The 23,728-nt window shown below is 48.7% G+C and overlaps 1 long non-coding RNA gene across 2 annotated transcripts in view; it reads left to right on the forward strand.

Annotated features, from left to right (window-relative positions):
* Positions 1 to 23,728, forward strand: part of LOC144762627 (uncharacterized) — a 169,913-nt gene that overhangs the window by 56,544 nt on the left and 89,641 nt on the right. The window lies entirely within an intron of this gene.

Here is a 23,728-nt window from a genome sequence, read left to right on the forward strand (position 1 = left end):
GCAGAAACATCAGACGGCCCACAGGAGGTGGAGCCAGCATTGTGGAAGGCAAGTACAGTCCTGGAGCACTTTGTTTACAGGACTCCTTCTCTTCTTTCAGTGTGCAGGGCAGAGACCTCAGCCGCTCCCCAGGAGGTGGAGCCAGCATTGTGGAAGGCATACCCAGCCCTAGTCAAGGTTCAGGTGCAACTCCTCCCTCCCATCTAAATGCAGATCTCTCTATTCACCACTGGGCTTACTCATCCTGTCTCTTTTAATCCCCCAGCCCTGTCACTCACAAAACCAGATAAGGAATACACAACCTAGCAGAGGCAGGCTTGAAAGGTTAGACAAGCAAATACCTATTTTCTAAAAGTGGTATTTGCAAACACAGAATGTTAAAACCAACTTCACTAAAAGATTCATTTTTTCATTCTGAGTTCAGGCATACTAAACTTGAATTTCTACCATGTTCTCTGAGTCCGTTAGGATTATAAAATGTAATAATTCTAACAGCCTATTCTGGCCTATGGAGAAGAGCTAGCCTTGCAATAGTGAAAAACAAAAATTGCTGTAATTCACTATTAGGACATGCCACACACATGAGCGATTGTCCTACCTTATACTTACAATGCACCCTGGGGTGACTGATATGAAGAAAAGGGAAGGTTTAGGGACTGGCAAGTGAGTGCACTTGCCCAGTCAGCATGACAGTACCAGACTGCACACAGGCTCTGCAATGGCTGACCTCAGACACATTTTACAAGGCTGCTTCTGTGGGTGGTACAACCAGTGCTGCAGGCCCACCAGCAGCATTTGGGTTTGCATGCCCTGGGCACACTCAGTGCACTAGACTAGGGTCTGACAAGTAAACCAAATAGCCAAAAATGGAACCACTGATTAATATATCAATTTACAATAGGTAGCACTTGCACTGTGGCACTGGACAGCAGTGGCACACTGTCCAAAGCATCTAACACCAGCAAAAATACATGACGCAACAGCAAAAATGGAAGGGAGACCCACGCCAATGGTGCCAGGTCGAACACATGTGTTCTAACTGTTCAGGCTATTTATACTTTGAGAGAACTCTTTTCTTTGTTGTGCTGTGTCCTTACCTCTTAAGGGGTCTGTTTACTTGTGTAATAAGATGTCCATGGCTGCATTTGCTTGCCCACTGACCCTTGATCACCCCATGCCTCCGCCCTCTCACAACACTGCTGCAGGCCCCCACCACCATCGGAGTCCACTGCTGTTTTGGTCAGGGCACTCCTTTTCTAATAACAATAATAATAATATGGAAGCTTATAAAGCGCCTGGTTACGCACACTGGCGTGTCCCCGCGCTATAGTGAGTGTCAGCGACAAGTACCCTCCCTATGCTCATGTACAGAATTATTGTCGGAACAAAAACGTTTTAAGATTAGCTCTGAAACTGGCCTCTGAGGGTTCAAGACGAAGCTCCAGCGGGAGGTTATTCCGCTCTTAGAAGCTAGGAGCCTGAAGGATCTACCCCCCATGCGGGCCTTGTTGAAATTAGGAATCATTAACAGGCCAGTTCCGGAGGATCTGAGCGACCGCATAGGCCTATATGGTGCAACAAGGCTCTGTAGGGGCCTAGGTGCCTTGCCTCCGATAATGCGGTGACATGTAAAGAGAGCCTTGAACATAATCCTTTTCCTGACTGGAAGCCAGTGGAGTGCTTCCAAGGTGGCCTTTGAGGCAGCTCTTCTAGGAAGCCTCAAGATCAGCCGGACCGCGGCATTTTGTAGCACCTGCAGGCGATCCAAACTCCTAACCGTGGCTCCTAAATATAAAAGGTTGCCATAGTCTAGTCGCGAGGTAACAAGGGCGTGCACCAGCATCCGCCTGGCCTCAGTAGGAAGGAGGTCCAAGATCTTCCGCAAGCCTTTAAGGATGCAAAAGCACACCCCAACCACACGACCTATCCGTGGTGCAAAAGTAAGGTCGAATCGATCCATACCCCTAGGTTTTTAGCCTGCTGACAGGGTGCGGGAGTCGTTCCTAGGCAGGACGGCCACCATGCCGAGGACCACACAGACGGGCCTCCCCCCACCACGAGCACCTCAGTCTTGCTGCTATTCAACTTCAGGCAGTTGATGGACATCCAGGAGGCAAGCTCCTGCATGCAAGCACTGAAGTTGGACGCCGCAAGGTCGGGTGCCTGAGATGACCAGCTGTGTGTCGTCCGCATATGACGCAATTCGCATGCCGTAACCCTCCACTATGCTAGCCACAGGCGAGACATACAGATTAAATAAAGTCGGGCTCAGGGCCGAACCATGCGGCACCCCCTGATCCAGGTTAATCACTCTATATTAATAATCACCATAATCTTCCATAATACTGCTCCAGGCATCCACCACCCTCGGAGGCCACTGCTATTTTACATTTCATTTTACATTTCTAGCTGGCCACTGCTATTTTACATTTCAAGCTTTTATTTAAATAGCGCTGGGGGAATTAAACGAGCTCCCCATCTCTCGCCACTGCACCATATGCTTTCTTTAGCTAGGTTGCAGGGTGCCGAAAGAGGTCCCACAGGACACCCAGTGGCATCCTGTGGTACTGCACCCACACAACACTGCTTGTTCAATCTGCGATGAGCCAGAAATTCAAAACTGCATTTTGATTTGATTCTTTCCTGATGGGTTCTGAAATCTGGAAGCCATTGGCTCTCGGGGAAGGCCTTGTATGACCATTGCCAGTCCTTCTCGTGGCACTGCGAGTGGTATCTGCACGGTGGCCCCTTTAAGCATTTAAGCACTTGAGCTGTTGCTGTGTCTCGCGAACTGATGCAGCGGAAGTGTCGGGTTTTTTTTTTGTCAGTTTACCTATCCACACCAACCACTATATCATATCAGAAGCAGAAGCGTAACTCTAATAACGGGCCCATAAGTCATTGTCACACAGTTAGCAATATCAAAGGTCCTCCGATGAATCTTTGGTAGAGCTAAAAGGGACCTAACAATAAAAGACTGAATGCTATATCTCCACAAGGACCTATAATGAAGAAATACGCTAAATATTAGTAATTACAAACATCTCCAAATAACTCAGTAACTCAGTAATGAAGACAAACCCTATTCTTTCTATTAGTTTTCTTTTCATTTCATAATATGAATGGTCAAGCGGAAATACAAGTTAGAATGTCATAATGTGGTTCACAAAATACAGAATAGATTCACAAGCATTACCACAGAACATTTACAAAAACATCAGAATTCAGGTATAGAGGAGTGAGAGAGAAAACATCAGTGAGAAAGATTCACTTACAAGATGAAGTACTAATGCACAGCGTGCAATTAGTCTGAAAAGCTACCACGTCCGTTAGAGTATAGCAAAGGCAGCATCAACAGCCGATGATGTGCAAAGTCTTTAGGAAAGTCTCTTGGGTACCGCAGGATCTGTAAGCCAGAGAATCCGGAATCAGCACAGCATGCAGCATACCACGGTTGCAGGACTGGTCACGAATATTGTGAATGAGACGAGGAATGCTTTCACACAGTACGCTACTTCCTTTCTTCAGCTAAAATGTTGCTTTCTCTCTCAACAGCAAGCCACTCCATTGGTTATTCACGATGGTCCGACCATCTTCTGACAGTAACTTTACTTCTATTTTCTAAACACTCTTTGTCTAAAAATTGTACAGCTTCCAGGAGAGGAAGAAGGAAGAACCTAGATACATTTGCATTACTAAATCTAGCTATAGTTAGATTCATCATTCTACAACCCTCGCCTAGGCAGGAAAGAAATCTAACGTTTTATTCAGAAAAACGCTAAGGATCTGCATTCTAAGGAAGTATTTGAAACAATTTGGAGGACAGAAACTCTAAGGAAACACTTGATACATTTTGAGGGACGGGAGCACAAGAGCACAGAAGTTCATCCCCTAACATTTCTTAAGGCTAACATTTATTTTAGCAAAAGAGAGACTTATTTCTAAAAGCCTACAATACTTTCATGAAGAATAAAAGCAGATTCTTTTGTCGTTTATTTTTCTGCAGTTAGGAAGACAGAATAACATTCAGTTAGCATCATTCTCATCATAAAATCAAACAATTTTGTCTTGTGCACATTTCACGCTGTACACTCTCATGTTCTTGTTAATACTCCAGCGCATTTTAGTAAAAAACGTGCATTTGGGTGAATTTCTTCTAGCAGTTTTTATTTACAAAAATTGTGCTCCATCACAAGCCCGTTGGCCTAAGAGCTCGGACAGGCTTGGTCCACACCCCCTGTCATCAACGCCTTCTAGAGCTCAGGGTTTGCGCCAGCAGATCACAGGTTTTAGCCTGACCACCAGCGCACGCTGCACGTCATGGATTGCAGAATAGTTGGCACCACTTTTGGTCATAGGACTTTGGGGATTCTGAGAGCCGGTGTCTGCATCCTGCACCTCACTAGCAGATGTGCTATGAAGTTTGAAAAGATTAATGCCTCAGCGCCAGGTGCTCCTAGTGTGAGGGCATTTAAAATGATGTGTTTCTGGGGTTTGGAGGAACGACGGACCCCGCTCTTCTAACAATTCCAATTCATTGTGTGTGCACTCTGCACAACAGGTTTATTTTTCTAGAAGATAGCTGAAATGTTTTCTATCAGAGCTGCAAGCTGTATATGTGTGTTTTGTTGGTATTTTACATTTAAACATTGCGTGAATTGCCCAAAATCTCCTGTTGCGAATCCTTCTCACTAACACTGGAGCCTACCCCCAGATTCATCAAAGTTATGTTTTGCGAGTCCCTAATAGCGAATTTTAAGGATTCGCTATTAAAGACTCGCAAAACCGGATGCATGTAGGAATCGCAATGTTATTTGCGATTCCTACTGATTCCTTATTTGCCAATCGCAAATAAGGAATGCCTTATGAATGGGGAGTCATTCCTTATTTGCGATTAGCAATTAGCGAATCGCAAATGTGCCGCAATTTCAAGGGTGCCAGGGTGTCCGAAGGACACCCTGTTGACACCTGAAATGGCACGGTTCACTGGTGTTGCGCACACACATGTCCCAAGGACATGTGTGTGTGTAATATACAACTTAGAAAAATGCACTAAAGTGCATATTTCTAAGTTTTTGCTATTTACCACGTAGTTTGACTTCGGTAAATAGGTAAATAGCGGCCCCAGATTGCGAATTCGCAATCTTAGAATGGTTCATGCATTGCATTTAAGGAATAGCAAATTGCGATTCCTTAAATGCAGTCGCAATTTGAGAACTCGCAATTATTTGCGAATTCTTAAATTGCGAGTGCATAAACCCTTGATGCATCTCAAATGCCATTTTTGCGGGCGCAAACGGCCGAATTTTGCGATTCGCACCGTTTGCGCACGCAACAATGCTTGATGCATCTACCTGTAACAGGCATGCATCGACTGTTACAGCTTATTTTGTTTTGCAAATATAGACTTCTGTGCGTGTACTAGCTTTATTTACTGTTCAGAGAAAGCATTATAAAAATATATTTCCCTATCCTCCAGCTGTTATTGGAACAAACGTTGTGCTATATTAAATAATCCCTACTTAACTGGAAAGACATAGGGGTTGGTGCGAATTGTGGCAGTCCTTAATTATCCTCGCCGTTATTTAATTTTGTTGTGATAATTTATAAACCGTTGCATTGGGCTAATAAAGGTTTCTCTCACCAGGCCACCTCTAACGACTGTCCCCACTATTTTGTTGTAAAACAAACATCCGTTATTTTATTTTGTTGTGATAATTTATAAACCGTTGCATTGGGCATTAAAGGTTTCTCTCACCAGGCCACCTCTAACGACTTTTCCCACTATTTTGTTGTACAACAAACATCTGTGCGTGCTTTGGCCTGATTCACTGTGTTGGAAAAACATATGTATTATACATTTCACAGTTTTAAAATTCCAAAGTTGAAAATAATTAATGCAAAAATGAATGTGATATAAATGACCCTAAACAGTATCCTGTTTTTTTTTTTAAGCAGGCCCTCCCGTTTGCTTCTGTGCAAAATAGAAGGCTGCTTTCCTTTCTATTTTTATTTATGTATTTATGTTTTGCACTGCCTTTCTGTTTGGGCCATTATGGATATCTCTTTACAGGTGTATGATCCCAACTGTTACAACTTATTTTGTTTTTAGGTTGAGCCTGGGCAGGTAGGGACTTTAAGTTCCCTCTACTCTCTGCCCATATTTTTCATTGGCTTGTGTCATTGGCCACTGTAAACTGTGGCTGTTCATTGGTCAAAAGTAGTCCCTCCTTTATACCACCTTGTCTCATTTTGTAACCTTCCATGGCGACACCCCCTGTTACGGATGTTGTTACTTGGTAGGCTTTAATTACAGAGTCCGAGCACTATTTTCTCAAATAGCGTTCCTGACACACTCTCTGCTAATGCTTTCTTTTTTTATTTTTAGAGTACGCATTTGCAATGCAATAGGTCTCGCATTTGTGAGAGTTTAAGCTATTGGCATTGTAAATGACAATGCCTTTTATTTATCTGTTTTTAAAAACAACACACAAATAAAAGGTATTGTCATTTACAATGCCAATAGCTCAAACTCTCGTAAATGCGAGACTTATTGCATGGCAAATGCTTGTTAAAATAGACTTCTGAGCGCGTATTGGCTTCATTAATAGTTTAAATAAAACATATACTTCACTTTTTTTTATTCGTAAAGTTAAAATAATAAAAAAGCAACTTGGCTGTGATATACATGGCCACACAGTTCCACGAAACACCTCTCCAATACACACCACATAATTCCACAGCACACCACATACCCACAATACTCACCACAAATATCCACATTATAACATAAAATTTAACAGTCCATTACATAAATCAACTACACAACATGTCACTGCACAGCACACAACGCCATTCCATTTAATTTCATTTCATTTCAATATCTTTATTCGGATACAAATATATATATCCATAAAAGTACAGACAGGCAACAATATACACAATAAAAATTAACCAGCAGCAGAGAGGTCATTTGAAAAATTCCAATTAAAAACTGGTCTTCCAGCAATACAATGTGCATAGAAAAAACATGCTAAAGAACAATTCATCAATATGTTAATTTACCATGAATTAAAATGAATGAATATAAAACAGGGTGGGGTGAGCAAAAAATTCATGGGGGGCACATAGACTTGTGAGTGCGCAATACCGCTTTAAAAAAAAGAGCCTACCCGGAAAATTAGTTCCACATTTGCCAGGGCAATGACCTTCCCATAGGCGGCAGTATAATCAATCACACATTTTTCCTTAAAATAAGGTATCAAAAACATTTTTGTAAATATTAAATAGTAGCTACAGAAAAATAGAAAATGCAGCATAGATTGTTTATATTGATTATTGCTTGGGCAAGGCAGATGATCAAGATTAGGATTATATCCTACTGGAAAACAAAGCATACATTTCATGGTGTCGATCTTAAAGCGGAAAAGTAAACCCCGTTCCCAACGGCCAATGGGTTTTAAAAGGTAACCAGACGGGGCATGGGAGATTTTCTTGATACACATGTATCTTGTAACAGACGATTTCTTGGACTCCTTATCATACCTAACATTCCTGTACGATGAGTATAAGGCTGTTTGGAGGGATTTTTTGTTAACAATACCAGGGTCTGAGGGGTTAAAAAAATAACCGCTCATGGTTCACGCAGATTAAACTTTAGTTGACAGCGGCCAGCCATGGTATAAACCTCCCCTATCACATTTTAAGCAATCTGATATGATCTCCCTAGTGAGTTGAGCAGCAGGGTTTCTCCAAACTCGGAGCCAAAATAATGCGGGCGAGCCTTAATATAATCTTCAATGTATGGCAAATTGCGATGGCAAGCATAGTGTGAAGAGGGAATGGGGGCACCCAGGATTGCGCAACAGAATCTATTCTCTTTTTCCTGGATACCACCACAGTTAGTAAATCCCCATACTTCAACGCCATAAGTAGCGATTGGGATACATTGAAGTTTAAAGATCTTGATGGTAGCAGAAACAACCTCTGTATTCCTAGGCTTGGGCAAACCAAGTATTATATTAGTAGAATTAGAAAACTTTCTCCATCAATAGGCCACGTGTTCAGCCCACAATCCTTTAGAGGCAAAAACCAATCCTAAATAAGGAAAAGTGTGAGTGCTTTGTAAACTATTTGACTCTAAAACAATTGATGAGGGGGCGTGGCCAAGATGGCGGAGTGAGTGGTCGCACTCTCCGTGAGCTCCTCCGATCCTGGGCCCTTAGACCGCTAATATTCGCTGATCTCCCCCCACGTTGCTGAAGCTCAGCGACGGGAGGTGGGGGGCACCCAACGACGCTACCTGGAGCACCGACAGACTCCGTGGCTGCTGTGGAGGGGCCTCGGAGGCGCTGCCGGGAGCGGCGGCGGCACAGTGCATGGGCCGGAGGTGGAGGCAGACATCGTCTCGGCGCTGTGGCGTTGATCGAGAGGCGCCTTGGAGCTGCATGGCCTGCCTGGCGGCGACGGCTGCACCTGCCCGAATTTTCGAAGGGTTTGGGACGACCACCACCCGGGAGCGGAGGGCCTGAGGCGCGGGCCCCGGCGTGAGACGCTACGCGAGGCCGGGGCTGCAGCCTGTGCGTCGGTCCCTGGTGTTGCTCTGGGGTGCCCCTCTGCCTGCCGCGACTTACCAAAGGAGGCGGGAAGGAACGGAGCGGCTTCCCTGAAGCAGCAGGTGATCCCGGTGGCGGAGAGGAAGCCCTGAGAGGACGATCGAGGATTGCGGCGCCGCTGGGCGAGTGGAGCTACGCGACGCCGCGGCTGCGGCCTATGCATCAGGTCCCGGTGTTGCTCTGTGGGTGGCCTTTTGCCTGGCGAACCTCATTGGATGAGGTGGGGAGGACCCGGTCGGCTTCCCCACCATAGCGGACGACCTTGGCTGCTGTGCAGACGCCCGGGAGGACGATTGGGGATAATGGCGGTGCTGAGCTCCAGTGCACGGACAGTTGAGGCCTGAGACGGAGTGGATCTCCCTACAGCACAGGCGTGCCCCGGCTGATTGCCCAGCGGTCGATAGGGGGTGCATACAGCGGAGAGCGGGTTGAGGCATGCCCGAGTGGGAGAGCCGGCGCTGAGGCAACACACGGGACCCCGACGGCGGACAGGGGGACAGCTACGATCCCAGCACGGGTGGCCGGGAGGGCCTGCGGCGGCGCCGTGCGGGCCTGCTGGGGGCGGGCCGGCCCTGGACCCGGGCAACCTCGCCTCTCACTGCCCGGTTAGGCATCGCATCGGCCTGCCCGGAGTTAGCACCTCCATGTTCGTCTGAGGTGGCGTGGTGGACAGGGAACGTGGCGCAGATTGACCCGCCCTACTAGTGGCCCGGACCCAGGACACAATAGCCGTCGGAGGAGGTGGGGTGCTGCTTGCGCTCGGACTGAAGCGCCGGTAGGCCTCCTGAGGCCGTAACAGATCGAGGGGAGACCAGCACCGAGGAGGAGTGCTCTGGGGCCAGTGGCCGGTCTGCGCGCTGGTGGCGGACGCTTTGTGCACCGAGTGCCCGGGGACCCAACGACATCTACGTGGAGATGGAGGGAAGTCTCCTATCGTGGCCACCCTGGGGCTGGTGCCAGGCCGGGTTCCCACATTTGGGGCTCGGGAAGACATACTAGGCCTATAACTGGAGGTGAGCGGACCGCTGGGTCCTCTGAACGTGCCGCTGTGGAGCTGGGTTTCCCGGAGGGCCGTGCGTACCGGTCTGTTGGTGGCCCCGGGGCGGTGTGAGCTACCGCGGCCAAACAGAGACACAACAGGCTGCCCAGGAGTGCGCTCTCGCTCACAGAATGGCTGGCAACAAAGGGGTCAAGAAGGAAGAGCGGACTTTGCCGGACATGCTGGGTAGAGGCTCCGCGAAGCAGGATCGGGGGCAGCACTCTCCGGGCCACTCGAGCGGCTCCCAGGGGGCGAGCGGAGGGGAACCCCCGGTCACCAGATCTTTCCTGGAATCTCTTTTCAGCTCCCTACGGGAGGATTTCCAAGCACTGAAGCAGGAAGTGGCCGGAGAAGTTCGAGAGGTGCCGAGGGAGGTCGATGGCCTCGGTGAGAGGGTGACGACGGTGGAGGAGGCCGGACACGCACAGGATGAGGAGATCACGCAGCTGCAGCAGGAGGTGGTACGATTGCGGGACCAGCAACTTGATCTTCAGGCGCACAATGAGGACCTTGAGAACCGGTCCCGGAGAAACAACATCCGGGTCTGGGGAATTCCATCCAGAGAGGAAGGGGAGGACGTGGCTGGATACCTGAGAGACTTGTTCAGAGAGATACTGGGAGAGCCGGTCGACTTCCCCATCCGGATAGACAGGGCACATAGAGTGGGCCTACAGCGTCGGACCTCGGCGCCTCCCCCCGATATCCTAGCCTACCTACCGGACTACCCCCTGAAGGAGCGGATCCTCCGCGAAGCACGAAAGAAGCCATCCTTGTGTTTTCGGGGGCACAAGGTGGCCCTCTTCCAGGATCTATCGACAATCACATTGCAGAAACGCAGAGCCTTCAAAATAGCAACTGACTTCCTGCGGGAGCATGACACACAGTACTCCTGGGGCCACCCCTTCCGGCTCATCTTCCGTTGGAACGGGACTCTGCATCAGCTCCGCTCCCTACAAGATACCTGCGGGGTGCTGGGAATCACCGCGACGGACGAAGACGCGCCCATTCGCGCAGACGACGCATCACTAGAGATGGCTGGCAGACGGTCCCTGGTCGGCGGTCCTCTACTTCCTCCGCACGACCAGACTCACCTACTATCCGAGCGGAAATGGACAATGCTGTGCGGGAGGTGGCCAGGGACACGGCATCTGGTGATACTGCACTGACGGCCTGAGAGAACTCCGGGGGGAGATCTACATCGCCTCATCAGTAATGCAGGTTTGAGGGTGAGGGGGGTGGGTGCGTAGTGGCTGGACGTCCACTTCAGTAACTTTCCACAGACTTGTCCGTTGAGGACCGGACTTGGACACTGGGGTTCTGGGGACAGTTTGGGGGTTGGGATGGGGTGGGGGGGGAGTGTTGGGTCAGTTTTGGGGTTGGGCTTGGAGTGACGGTGTGGGGGGTGGGGGTGGAGTGTTGTGGGTGGGGAGAGGGGAGTTGGAAGGGTGGGGGGGGGTCGTCCAGTGCGCTATGCAGGTTCTAACAGTTTTGACAGCACTCCTATACCTTGCCTGGTCCAGGCGGGGAATTTATGCTTCCATGAACACCCGTTTCTATGCCTCCCGGCACTTTTAAAGTAGTGACCCTTAATGTCAGGGGCCTCAACAACCCGGTCAAACGGAGGGCGGTATTATCCCTTCTAGAGAGCAATCAGGCGGATATCTGTCTCCTTCAGGAAACGCACCGACTATCACGAGACACACATAGATTGCGCTCACATAAATTCCCAACACAGTTTTTCTCCTCTAGCACCACTAAGACGGCGGGGTTGCAATCCTAGTAGCCAGACACTTCACAGGGGAAATCCTTCACAAACAGGCAGAACATAAAGGCCGACTGCTAGCTTATCGGTTCAGGACTGGGAATATCACTTTTACAGTTGGTTCTTTGTATAGCCCTAATGAACAGCAAGAACGCTTTTTACAATCAGCGCTGGTAGACTTTACTGCTTCGGAAGATAGGCACATCATTATCGGGGGTGACTTTAACATGGTCTTTGACTCAGCCGTGGATAGATCGGCGCAACGCTCCCCTCAGGTCGGGGAATTCTCAGCTGGGTGTAAGGCACAGTTAGCGGAAGTGGACCTACACGACCTTTTGCGCCACATGCATCCCACTGACAGGGGGTATTCGTATTACTCCCATGCCCACAAGACATACGCGAGGCTGGATCATCTCCTGGTCACGACTCCGGTGCGGACCCTGGTCTCGGCGTCAGACATGGGAGTGTTGTCCTTATCGGATCATGCCCCGGTCTCCGCCACTCTGCGTCGGCCGGCGGTGGCGGGTCCTCCCAGAACATGGCACCTCCGTTACACTTTGCTACACAGGAAAGTAGTGGTTGGCCGCATCGAGGGGGCAATCCGAGAGTATCTGTCCCACAATGACAACCCAGACACCACGCTGGCGACGCGGTGGGCGGCCCTGAAGGCAGTCCTAAGAGGGGAATTCTTGGCCATCTCCTCCGCTGACAATAAAGAACGACAGGCCAAGAGGGACAAACTCACCCTGAGGGCCCGCGAGCTTGAACAGATACACCGTAGGACGGGTGCCCCCAGAATATGGAGACTGCTTAAGGAGGCGAGGAAACTCCTGGCGGCCCTCGATCTAGACCGTGTCGAGTATGCCGCGCTCCGCCTGGGCCATGCATACTACACCGGGGGGACCGTTGTGGCAGACTGCTGGCAAACAGGCTCCGAATGGCGCATCAGAGTCACCTAGTGCAGGAGATCTCTGACGCCACGGGGACGGTGGTGACGGAAGACGCCCACATAGCTGACACGTTTCGGCAATTTTACGCGGATCTATATACCGGAGACTCATTGGATGACGCAGCGATGTCCACATACCTGGACTCGGCTGCATTGCCCTCTCTGGACCCCTCGCAGGCAGAGCACCTGGAGAGGGACATTCGACCAGAGGAAGTGATTTCCGCCATTGCCAGACTTAAGCATGGCAAGGCTCCGGGGCCAGACGGGTACACCCCACTTTTTCATAAGACGTTCTGCACCACCTTGGCTCCAATCCTCACCCGCCTTTTTAATTCGTTCGCTACTCCGGGAGCCATTCCACCTGACCTTTTGCGCGCCTCCCTCACGGTTATCCCTAAGCCCGGGAAGGTTCGAAGGCACTGCGGCTCCTATAGGCCGATATCCCTCTTGAACGTGGATTTGAAGCTGTACACGGGGATCCTCGCGGCCAGATTAGCCCCACACCTCCCGGGACTCATAGATCCGGACCAGGCGGGATTTGTTCCGGGGAGACAGACAGTAGACAATACCAAGAGGATTGTTCACCTCCTGGAGAAGGCCTCCCGGATTCCTGGGGAGAGAATGATGTTGGCGGTGGACGCCGAGAAGGGCACATTGGCCTTATCTCGAACGGGTATTGATGAAAGCGGGCATAGGAGACAAATTCCGCTCCATGATCCTTAATTGTTATAGAATGCCGACCGCGGTCGTACGAGTGAATGGCTACAACTCAAGGAGCTTTAATATCGAGAGGGGTACCAGACAGGGGTGCCCGCTCGCGCCATTGCTCTTCGCCCTCTATATGGAACCCTTTGCCCAACGGGTACGTGATAACCCGGCGGCGACGGGGGTGCGGTTCGGGGGCTTTACACATACCATAAGCCTCTACGCGGATGACGTCATATTATCGCTAGAGGATCCCCAGACGGCCCTGGCGGCCTGCATCAAGGAGCTGGACTCCTTTGGTGCTGTTGCGGGTTTTAAAATGAATGTGGGGAAATCAGTGGCTCTGGACATCTCCCTTAAGCCGGCCACTAGAATACACCTACAAGGCCAATTCCCCATGCTCTGGTCGTCGGAGCTGGTGCCTTACCTGGGGATCACAGCTGGCCCCTACCTTGCCGGCCATGGTAATCGCCAACTATACAACACTAGGCAAGAAGATCCAAGAGGAACTGGGACGATGGAATCGTGGCACTCTTTCCTGGTTAGGCAGAATAGCTGCGGTCAAAATGACGGTCCTACCCCAGGTCCTTTATCTATTCCGAGCCTTACCGCTCCAGCCACCGGTCGGGTGGATCCCACAGCTGCAAGCAGACCTCTCCCGATTTATCTGGCAGGGTAAGAAACCCAGGATGCGCAGGGCTCTTTCCACGCTAGCCCCGGAGGCAGGAGGACTAGGCATACCGGATCTTCGCAAGTATTTCCAAGCGGCGCAGCTGCGCTACTTGGTAGAATGGAGCAGGTGGGAATCAGACAAACACGGGCTGTTCCAGGATCAGGCAGTGGCGGGCCGACCTCTGCAGGAAGTCCCGTTTTTGCGCCGACCACACCGCCCCGCAAATCTGTATGCCTCCTATGTCACCAGGGTGCCGCTGCGAGTCTGGGACGCCACCAACCTTGTATACAATCTCACTACGTTCCCGTCGCCACTTACACCGTTGGTAGACAACCCAGACTTTACGCCGGGAATGGAAAAGGGGGCCTTTACTCACTGGCGAGCGGCCGGGTGCCGGGCCCTGTGTCATTTATATGGCCCGGAAGGAGTCATCCCCTTTCCGCAGTTTCGACAGGAGTTCTCACTCCCTGAATCCGAGAGACTCCGCTATTTACAGGTCCGCCACTGGGCACTACACCCGCAGACGCGGGAGTCGGCCGACAGACGACTCTCCCCATATGAGAACTGGCTCATGACTCGCTCGTCCGACTCGAAACTGATCACAGACCTCTATAGGCTATTGCAACCACCTTCCTCACACCTTTACAATCCGGGAAGAGAGCGCTGGGAACGGGAATTAGGCAGGACACTGACCCACAAGGAATGGGAACAGATATCCTATAGGGCGAGACATTCGGCATACCACATGGGCCTTACTGACACGCTGACTAAGGTATCTACCTATTGGTACTATACACCAGAACGGGTCCACGAAATGGACCGTAGCAAAGACAACACCTGCTGGAGAGGGTGTGGGCATCGGGGCACATTGACACACATTCTATGGGATTGTCCGCTTCTAGAACCCTACTGGAAGGAAGTGTTAGACGAAATCGACTCTCATTTTGACATAGAACTGCCACGCTTCCCCGCATACACCCTATTGGGACTCCCGAATGGGTTGATGTACCCCCTCAGATCCCGCAGGGGTAGACAGATAGCCATCGCACTGGGTTCCGCAGTTCAAAACATTTTAATACATTGGCGCACTACCACAATACCCTCTCTCACGGGCTGGCTACACAGACTATGGCACGTACTAGGCATGGAGAAATTATCACTCACAGTGGCGGGGGACACTGAGCAATTTTGTGACCTCTGGCAACCATTTCACTCCTTGCTACTCACTGAATTCAAAGAACTTACCTGTCCTAAATATCTACGTCTCCTGAGACTCACGAGTCCGGCAGTGCCGGCCTCTTGAGTGGGTACGGGATCCTCCTCTCTCCGTGAGGACGACCGAGGTAGACGGCTTGGGGATGGCCTGCGCACTGGACGATGGGTGGGTGGGGGTGGGGTAGGGTATGGGGGAGTTGGGTGTTGGGGTTTGGGGGGGGAGTTTGAATTAAAAATGGTACTTTAACATTGTAACAATGCATACCCTTCACTGCTAATGCGGACTGGCCCATGATTGAACTGTTCTTTAACGATCTACCGCTGTGGGTACGTGCTGACTTATTGCTTCATACGCTTTGTATGTTTTTCCATGTATGTTACACTGAATAAAATATTTTAAACCTAAAACAGTTGATGAATTGAAATACTTCTTCGATCCACACGCCATTAAAAAAGATTTTTTTAAATTGGTACATAAGTCCAAACTGGCCATAAAGTCGGCAAAACCCCGCACCGGGGTGCGAAGAGCTTTTGGGGTGCGGCCCATTAGGACGGTGTCTTCAGTGTATAACAGGGCGGGAATTATGTTGCCATTAATATAGAGGACATCATGGGTGAGTGTTACCAGTGATTTATTCAAATCATTGATATAGAGAATAAATAGGAGGGGGGCTAGGACGCACCCCTGCCTAACCCCTCTCCCGACTTCAATATCTTTAGATACCTCACCATTTATTTATTTATTTTGAAGGTTTTATATAGCGCGAACAAGACTCTTGTGAGTATCCGAGCGCTTTACAAGTCATAAGTAGAAGGCAAGATATAGTATACAAAGATCTATGTGAATATGCTATACATAGTTCTTAATCGAAAGAAAACAGTACTAAGCTAGCGCAAAAAACAGAAGGTCGAAAATGGAGCGCAAGGACACAACAAATAATAAAATACAGTGAATAGTCATAGAGTTCACATGAATTGTGCCATGAGGGTAGCTTTCACTTCTCTTTTGAAAGAGGCAGTGGAAGGGTTCATTCTTGTTTCACTGGGCAAAGCTTTCCAAATCCTCGGAGCCATACCAGAAAAGGACTGGGGATAAGTTTTTTTTCTTGGCAAATCGTTGAGGTTGTAGGAGAAGCGTCTTGGCACTCTTGGAGGCTCTGCTGCCCGCAGAGAGCACCAGTTTCTGAGCTAGGTTTTGTGGGGCGTTGTGTTAGAGGACCTTGTGTGTCATACAAGAGGTTTTTAGATGGATTATGGCTTCAAACGGTGGCCAGTTGAGGGCTCTCAGGTCTGGGGATATGTGAGTGTTTCTCTTAGAACCTGTGATGAGTCTCGCAGCTGAGTTGATCGTGGCTCTTAGCGAGGCTGTCGATGACCTTGGGAGGCCGCATAAGGATACTGCCCATATTTCACGTGGAGATTACTAGGGCTTGAACTGCTTGTTTGAAATCGTAGGCGGGCAGAAAGGGTTTCAGTTTTCGTATATGTCTTTAGGTGGAAGTTGGCTCCTTTTGTTGAGGCGCTGTTGTGTTTCTGCATCTTTAGGTTACTGTCCAGCGTTACCCCTAGAGATTTCGCTGAGTCGACTATGAGCGGTTGTCCATTAAGAGCGGTTAGGTGCTTCATCCAATCCAGGATAGTGTGAGTTTTGTTTGGGGGAGCGATTAAAAGGAATTCTGTTTTGAGGGAGTTAAGTTTCAAGTGGTTTTCGGCCAGCCAAGTTTGGGTTTTTTGTAGTGTGGTATTGAGCGATTGGATGTCATCAAGTGAGTGGATCTTGATGTATATTTGGGTGTCGTCTGCATACATGTGGAAGTGTATCTTGGTGAGGCTGAGAAGATCAGTAAGAGGTTCCATAATACGGTTGAACAGGGTGGGTGAGAGGGAGGAGCCTTGAGGAACTCCTAATGTGACTGGAATGGGGTTGTACAGGGATTGGTTGACCTTGAATCTTTGGGATCTATTTTGGAGGAAGGAGGTGAACCAGTTAAATACAATTCCAGACATTCCAATTCTGTGTTTCAGGAGATCGAGCAGGTTGTCGTGTTTGACGGTGTCAAAAGCTGATGACAGGTCGAGTGGGATTAGTAGACAGGCTTCATTTTGGTCTAGGATTTTTAGAGCGTTGTCTAATACATGTGTCATGGCTGATTCGGTGCTGTGACCTGCTCTGAAGCCTGATTGAAATTGGTTCAGAAGGTTGAATCAATCAATGTGATTGTTCAGCTGTATGTTAATGCATTTTTCCAGGAGTTTGGCTTACATGGGGATGTTAGAGATCGGACGATAGTTATTAGGGTCCGAGGGGTCCGCTGTAGTTTTCTTTAGGATAGGCGAGACCTGCCAAGTTTTCAGGATATCTGGAATGGATCCTTGAAGGAGGGATGTGTTAATGATCTTGGTCCAGAGGGGTAGGAAGAGAGGAATGAAGTATTTTAGATAGTTCGCCGTGTGCGGGTCATGTGTAGTGATTGGAGGGTTTCAGCGCGTTTAGTGTCTTTAATATGGTGTCTTCACTGTAGGCGTTGAAGTGGGACCAAGTTGCATTGTTTTTTTGTTTAAATAATGGGAGGTCATTAGTTAGGGCACCAGCCAGCGGCAGTGATGAGCTCTTTTTCAAGTCTGAGATGGATATTAGTTCCTTGAGTAGGTCTGATTTAACGGATGTGGCCTTAGAGGCGAAGAAGGAAGCAAATCCATCACAGTTGGGTAGAGAGAGTGGGCTGGCGTTGAGGACATTAGGTAGGCTGTTGGTTTGGGCTTTGATAAGATCGAATAGCTTTTTGGGATGGTTCTTGGCTAGGTCTAGTTGAGACCTGAAGAAATCGGTTTTAGACTTACTGATCTTTCTAAAATAAGCGTTTCTGGATATTCTCAGAAGTTTGAAGAGGTCAGCTAAGGGTGCAGCTCTCCAGCATTGTTCAATTACTCTAAGAGAGCGTCTGTCATCATTTAGCCTCCCATAATACCACAGTTTTGAGTCTTTTGAGGAGGTTCTTTTCAGTTGCAACGGGTCAATTTTGTCTAGCAGGGTATTCATGGAGTGAAAGTTGTGATTTGTCAGCCCCTGTACATCGGTCAGGTCTTCCTGGGGGCATAGAGGGTTTGAGTTAGCTAAGGCTGTAAGGTCAGAGCCGACGTTTTTCAGGTTTCTCTTCCAGATCTTAGTTCTCAGGGGTTGTGTACGGAGACGTTTAATGGTTTCCAAGACTTGGAATGTAATGACATGATGGTCAGACCAGTCGCATGGGAGTATCAAGTCGAGCTGTGTGGAGTCCGCTTTGGAGATTATTAGGTTGAGAGTTGCACCCTTGTCGTGTGTAGGGCTGTTACATAGTTGGTTGAGATTGAGGTCCATGAGGAAAGCTTTGAGGCTGTTTACCACTTGGTCATTCTGGTCATCCCAGTGAAGGTTGAAGTCCCCCAAGAAAATTTGCTTAATATGTTGCTTGTCATTTGATGCTAGAATGTCCATGAAGCGTTCTATGAAAGTGAGGTAATCTCCCGGAGGATGGTAGAAGGTGTGTAAAGAGCATATTTGTTTGCTGTTGTTGGTGATGTTTTAGACTAGGTATTCGCAAGATGATATAGCGGGGGCATTGGAGTTGGTCACTGTTAGGCTAGTCTGGTGTATGCAGGCTATCCCACCGCCTGGCCTGTCGGTTCTGTCTAGTCTGATGTCATAGTTAGGGGGTAGCAAGATGTCCATGATGGGAGTAGATGTTTCATTTAGCCAAGTTTCTGTCAGGATCATAATGTCTGGTTCGTTCGTGATAAGTAGATCAGCTATATCAGCTGCATGTCTAGAGGTGGACCTGCAGTTTAGGAGGATACAGCTTAGCCGTGGCTGGGTGAATACTGTGATGGGTTCGGCTGTGAGGGGGATTCTAGTGAGGTCATTTTCGACACTGCCTCTGAAATTGAGTCTGGTGGCTCTGTGTGTGTTGATCGGAATAGATTGTATTCAGAGTCTGAATGAGGGCTAACTGGAAGTCCCGCGCCATGTGGAGGGTGAGGTAGCCCGTAAGGACTGAGGAGAGCCCCTAGATCTAAGTTAGATAGAGGATTTAACCCCCTGATAGGGTGGGATATGGCATTAGGGTGTGGGACTGTGCTCCAACGTGGAAACCCGTGAGGCTGGGAGTTTGCAGGAAGATGTTGGATGCGACTGTAGTTCTTAGGGTGTGGAGACGGACTGTATTGCTGTTTAATGCAAGTGGACTTGCTTTGTAGTAAAATAAGGTTGTTTAGGGGTCCGATGTCCGATTTGACTTGTTGAAGGGCTGATAATATCTGGTCAAGTCTGGTGTCAGGCGTGATAGTTTCCTTATTGGATGGATGGACAGAGGGAGTAGACGGTGTAGTAGTTTCTTTAGATACAGCTGTGTCAAGAGAAGTGGGGGTATGGGTGGGGCTGATGGGCCTATGGGAGGAACTGTGAGTAACGGAGAGGGGGGAGGGTGAGATATGTAGAGCAGGGTGAGTGGATTGAGGGGTGTCAATGCTGGGATCCATGGGGGTATATGTGGGGCTGTTAAGCTGAAGGGAGATGTTGGGAGTAAAGGTGAGGGGGGATGGAGGGGGAGAAAGTGCAGTGTGGGGAGGGATGGTGAGTGAATTGGTGACATTATGGCGTGAGGTGGTTGTAAGGTGGAATGTGTTGTTGGGTGGGTTGTCGTTGAGGTCTAGAGATAATGGCGGGCGGATGGGGTCAGCTGAGAACTCTGACTTACTTCGGGAGCTGGATGGGAGTAGAAGATATCAGAGTCATTGGATGGAGAAGATGGGTGTGTTAGAGCAACTCTCTCCTTAATGAGCGGAAAAATGTGATCAATCAAGTTGAGGTTATGGTTGGTGGATTGGATTAGGATGATACCATTATGATAGATAGTGACGTTGGCAGCTGCATTGAAGAATAGGGAGGGGAGGATAGATAAGGCAAAACTGTGTGCTGTTTTCTTCATGTTAGAGACCTTAAAGACAGCGAGAAAGGCTTTTCCCCATTGAACTCTTCTTTTAGTGTAGAATATGATGTTATTCTTAATGAACCCTTTGTTCATTGAGAAGTAAGGGTCAGAGATAGGGGTTTCCGGATGAGATTTAAAATTATGTGTTTGAAACCTTTGGCTGCTTTTTTAGAGTGATTAGTGGGGTATGTGATGGAGTAGGTGTATTTACCGGTGCGCTCCATAGTGTAGGTGAAAATAGATTAGAGGAGGATAGACCGATGGGAAAACGTCTATGCAAGATGTTGCCCTTAATGGGGACAGTTAACAGGGTTATGAGGGATGCTACCTTTAGGGGGGAAGGGAGACAGGGTAGTGAGGGATGCTGCCCTTACGGGGGGAAGTGTATCAAGGCTGAGAGAGAAGCTGCCCTTGCTAAGGAGAAGGTAATAAGGTTGTGATAGAGGTAAGACAGTCCAAGATGGCTATATTGTTACCTGACTAGCGTAGAGCTAGTAATGTAGTCCTTTTTCTATTTCAGGTAAAGAGTCTCAGTGGGGCAGTCCTTTTACTATGATAGTTAGCTGCGGCCATTATGAGTGCTCTGTGGAGGAGGCAAGGAAGTCTTCTTTCTATTTCATTTGAACAGTGTCTTATGGGAGGTAGTCCTTTTTCTGTGTTAAACCAGTTATGGCCATTTTGATATCTAAAGAGGAAACCTGTGATATTTCCCTATCTTGAAGTTCCGGTTCAGGGAGGAATTCTTAGAGTTAAAACCCTCTGGTGAAGTGCCATGTGGCAACATGAGTGATGTTTTGAGTCTGTAAAAGCCTATAGGAGGCCCATTGTCCTCTAGCCCCTATTCTGATCCGGTATCCACCTCCTAAGCCAAGAGGAGGACCGGAGGCTGTCTCAAAGGGAGAGTGGGAGGAGGGGAGGTCTCGCCCTGAATGCACGGCACGTGCTGCAGAGAGCCGGGGCGGGAGGGGGGGGTCTGGCTAGATCGGGCGCTGCCCAGTTACCTTAATGCATCCCAGGTGAAATTGAGACCGCAGCAACATTCGCGCTTGCTGTGCTCCTTCTTCCAAGTCGGGAAAAGTCTTCTGTGTCTTCCAAGCCGGGAAAGGTCTCCTGTGTCTCCGTGTGATTTGTTCTGGTGCCTGCATGTCTCACGCAGCTCTGCAATCCGGGATGACCACTGCATGGTTCAAAGCTCCTCCGCTTTCTCCAGGATGTGTCCCAACCTCCCTAGTGCTAGGAGGGCAGCTCAGCCGGGAAGCTCCAGAGCCCGCAGTCTGCAAGCAGCTCGAGAATCCTACGACTGCGAGGATGTTCAAGAGCTCCCCCGCTCGGTCGATAGAGGTGTCCAGGACATCCAAGCGCTCCGAGGACAGCTCCGACCAGTTGTCGGTGAAGGGAGAGGCGTCCCGCACTCAGGAGCGCTCCAGTTCAGTAGATGGTTCCAGCATCACGGGAGGGCTAGCATCCGATGGAGGAACACCCTCAGTCAGCCGTGCCCCACGATTGGAATCCTTAGGGGACCGTCCGTGTCCGCCACGTCATCCGTGTCCTTGGGCACCGTCGTCTCATCAGAGGGGGATGTCCTACGAGCTTAGGACTCTGGAGACTGCCCGGTTCAACTTCGGTAAGTCATGATAATGCTCCTGTTACTCTTGATATGATCTCCTTAGTTTGATTCCAAATGGGGCGTCTGATGGAGCTAAAATCAGGGATATTTGGAAGATAGATCCCACAGCTAGCGGAGCTCTCCTAGTGAGCTCCTCTCCGGTCGGCTATCCCTGCTAATACGCACCCGGGCGTGTTGATCTTTGTGCAGATAAGCTAAAAAGTGTACAAGGGACTCGTCCAGACCGTAGTTTAAAAGAATATTCCAGAGCCGTGACCTGTTGACATAGTCAAAGGCCGACGTAAGATCCATAAAGTTGAGGTTAAGACACTGCTCAACAGTGCCGATGTTACTTCTAAACCCCAACTGACAGGGATGTAAGATCTGATTTACCTCGGCCCATGACCTAATCTTATTATACAGGACCCACCCTAATATTTTCAGCGTGTTATCGATCAGGGAGATCGGCCTCTAACAACTTGGATTTGATCTGTCCCCTTTTTAAAAAATCGGTACAATAATGCTGGAGGGCCATGTTTTGGGTAAAATTGAATTTGTTAAATTATTAAAAACGTTCAGCAACAGAGGTGCCCAAAAGTGAGGCTGCCTTTTGAAAAGATCAATGGGTAGGCCATCAGGGCCAGGGGCTTTATGTCTCAGGCTCTGATCAATAGCCTCCTCCACTTCTGAAAAATGAATCAAAACCCTAGTTGGGATTCCACACTCGTTAGTTTGGATAGATGGGACTGGAGCTAAGTAAATCTTCGGAAAATGTGCTTCCCATGCCTCACTAGAGATATTACAACTGATTGTGGTCAAGGGATGTCCCAGGGACCTCACGTCTTTAAACGCTGACCAGAAATCCTTCCCATTTTTTTGCGTACCTGCCCGGGCAAGAATGTACCAGCATTCTCTTATAATTCCTTCTTTTCTGGCAGAGATAGCTAGTTTATAAGGTTGTCTCAGGGATTTGATGATAAAGCTATCTCTAGGTTTGCTAACAAGCTGCGGAACAGTCGGCATCAAACCAGCCTGGACCCGAGTGTGTTTCTTTGATGGGCCTAGACAACAGAGTGTTGACGCCCGAACATAGCTGTGTGAAGGCGTTAACTGCCTTAAAATCGTGTTCTCTAAAAGATAGGCAAATACCGATTAATTCAAGGTATGCTCTTACCATCTTTGCAAATAATGCTTTGTTGTCTATACCACTCCAGACCAGCCTAAGATTATCAGTGGAGGGGGGATAGATCCTTGCACCACACTCATTATCATGAATCAGCCTGGGAGCAAAACTCAAGGTTAGGTTGATGGGGTTATGATCCCCAAAAACTGTAGGCACTACCTCGGCTTTCAACACATAACAACGCCATTCCACATTATTAACTCCATAACACACATTCTCACTATACATAATTCCAAAACACTTAATACCATTTATGTAACATCCACATCATTTCACAGCGCATCATGCCACATATCTCCACTACAGAATTTAACACCACACCACACACTTCCACAACAGACAATTACAATACAACACATTTCTCCCTTCCATTTCCACCAACCCTGTCATCTTTCCCTCACACTACTATTACTCCTTTTCATCTCGAAATCCCACTGCAACATCTCATCCCTCCCTCACACTCCCTGTCTCCTCTCTATACTGCCTAATCACACATCCTACCTTCCTGTACCTCCTCACAAACTGACTAGTCCAACTACCGCCCCCAGATGCTCCTCCAACTGGCCCCCCTATATCTCTCTCCCACCTCTCTCTAGCTCTCTCACACACTGTTCCCACCTCTCTCATATGGTTTACGTCAAGCTTCAAACACAATTTCTTTACCAAACCTTTTCAAGGTTTTCGTTCCTCAAACCCATGCTCTCCTCCTCTTCTTAGGCTGTTTTCTGCGTACACAGGTGCTCTCTCATTATGCGTCTGTAGCCTGCTCTACTCTTCTTTCTCACTCTCACACCATTTTCTGCTCCTCTGTCCCTATTTCATTCACCACTTCCTCAACAAACTACCTAGCCTTCTCGCTCTTCCTTCCTTTCTATCTATTCTGTGCAGCTCTCACCACTATCTAATCACCATTCCACATTTTTCCACTACACAAATACACTACACACCACACAATTCCACAACTAAAAATTCCAATTCAACTTACATACTTCCACTCAACGCCACGTCCATCCA

The sequence above is a fragment of the Lissotriton helveticus genome, chromosome 6, assembly GCF_964261635.1.
Source record: "Lissotriton helveticus chromosome 6, aLisHel1.1, whole genome shotgun sequence".
Classification (NCBI taxonomy): Eukaryota; Metazoa; Chordata; class Amphibia; order Caudata; family Salamandridae; genus Lissotriton; species Lissotriton helveticus.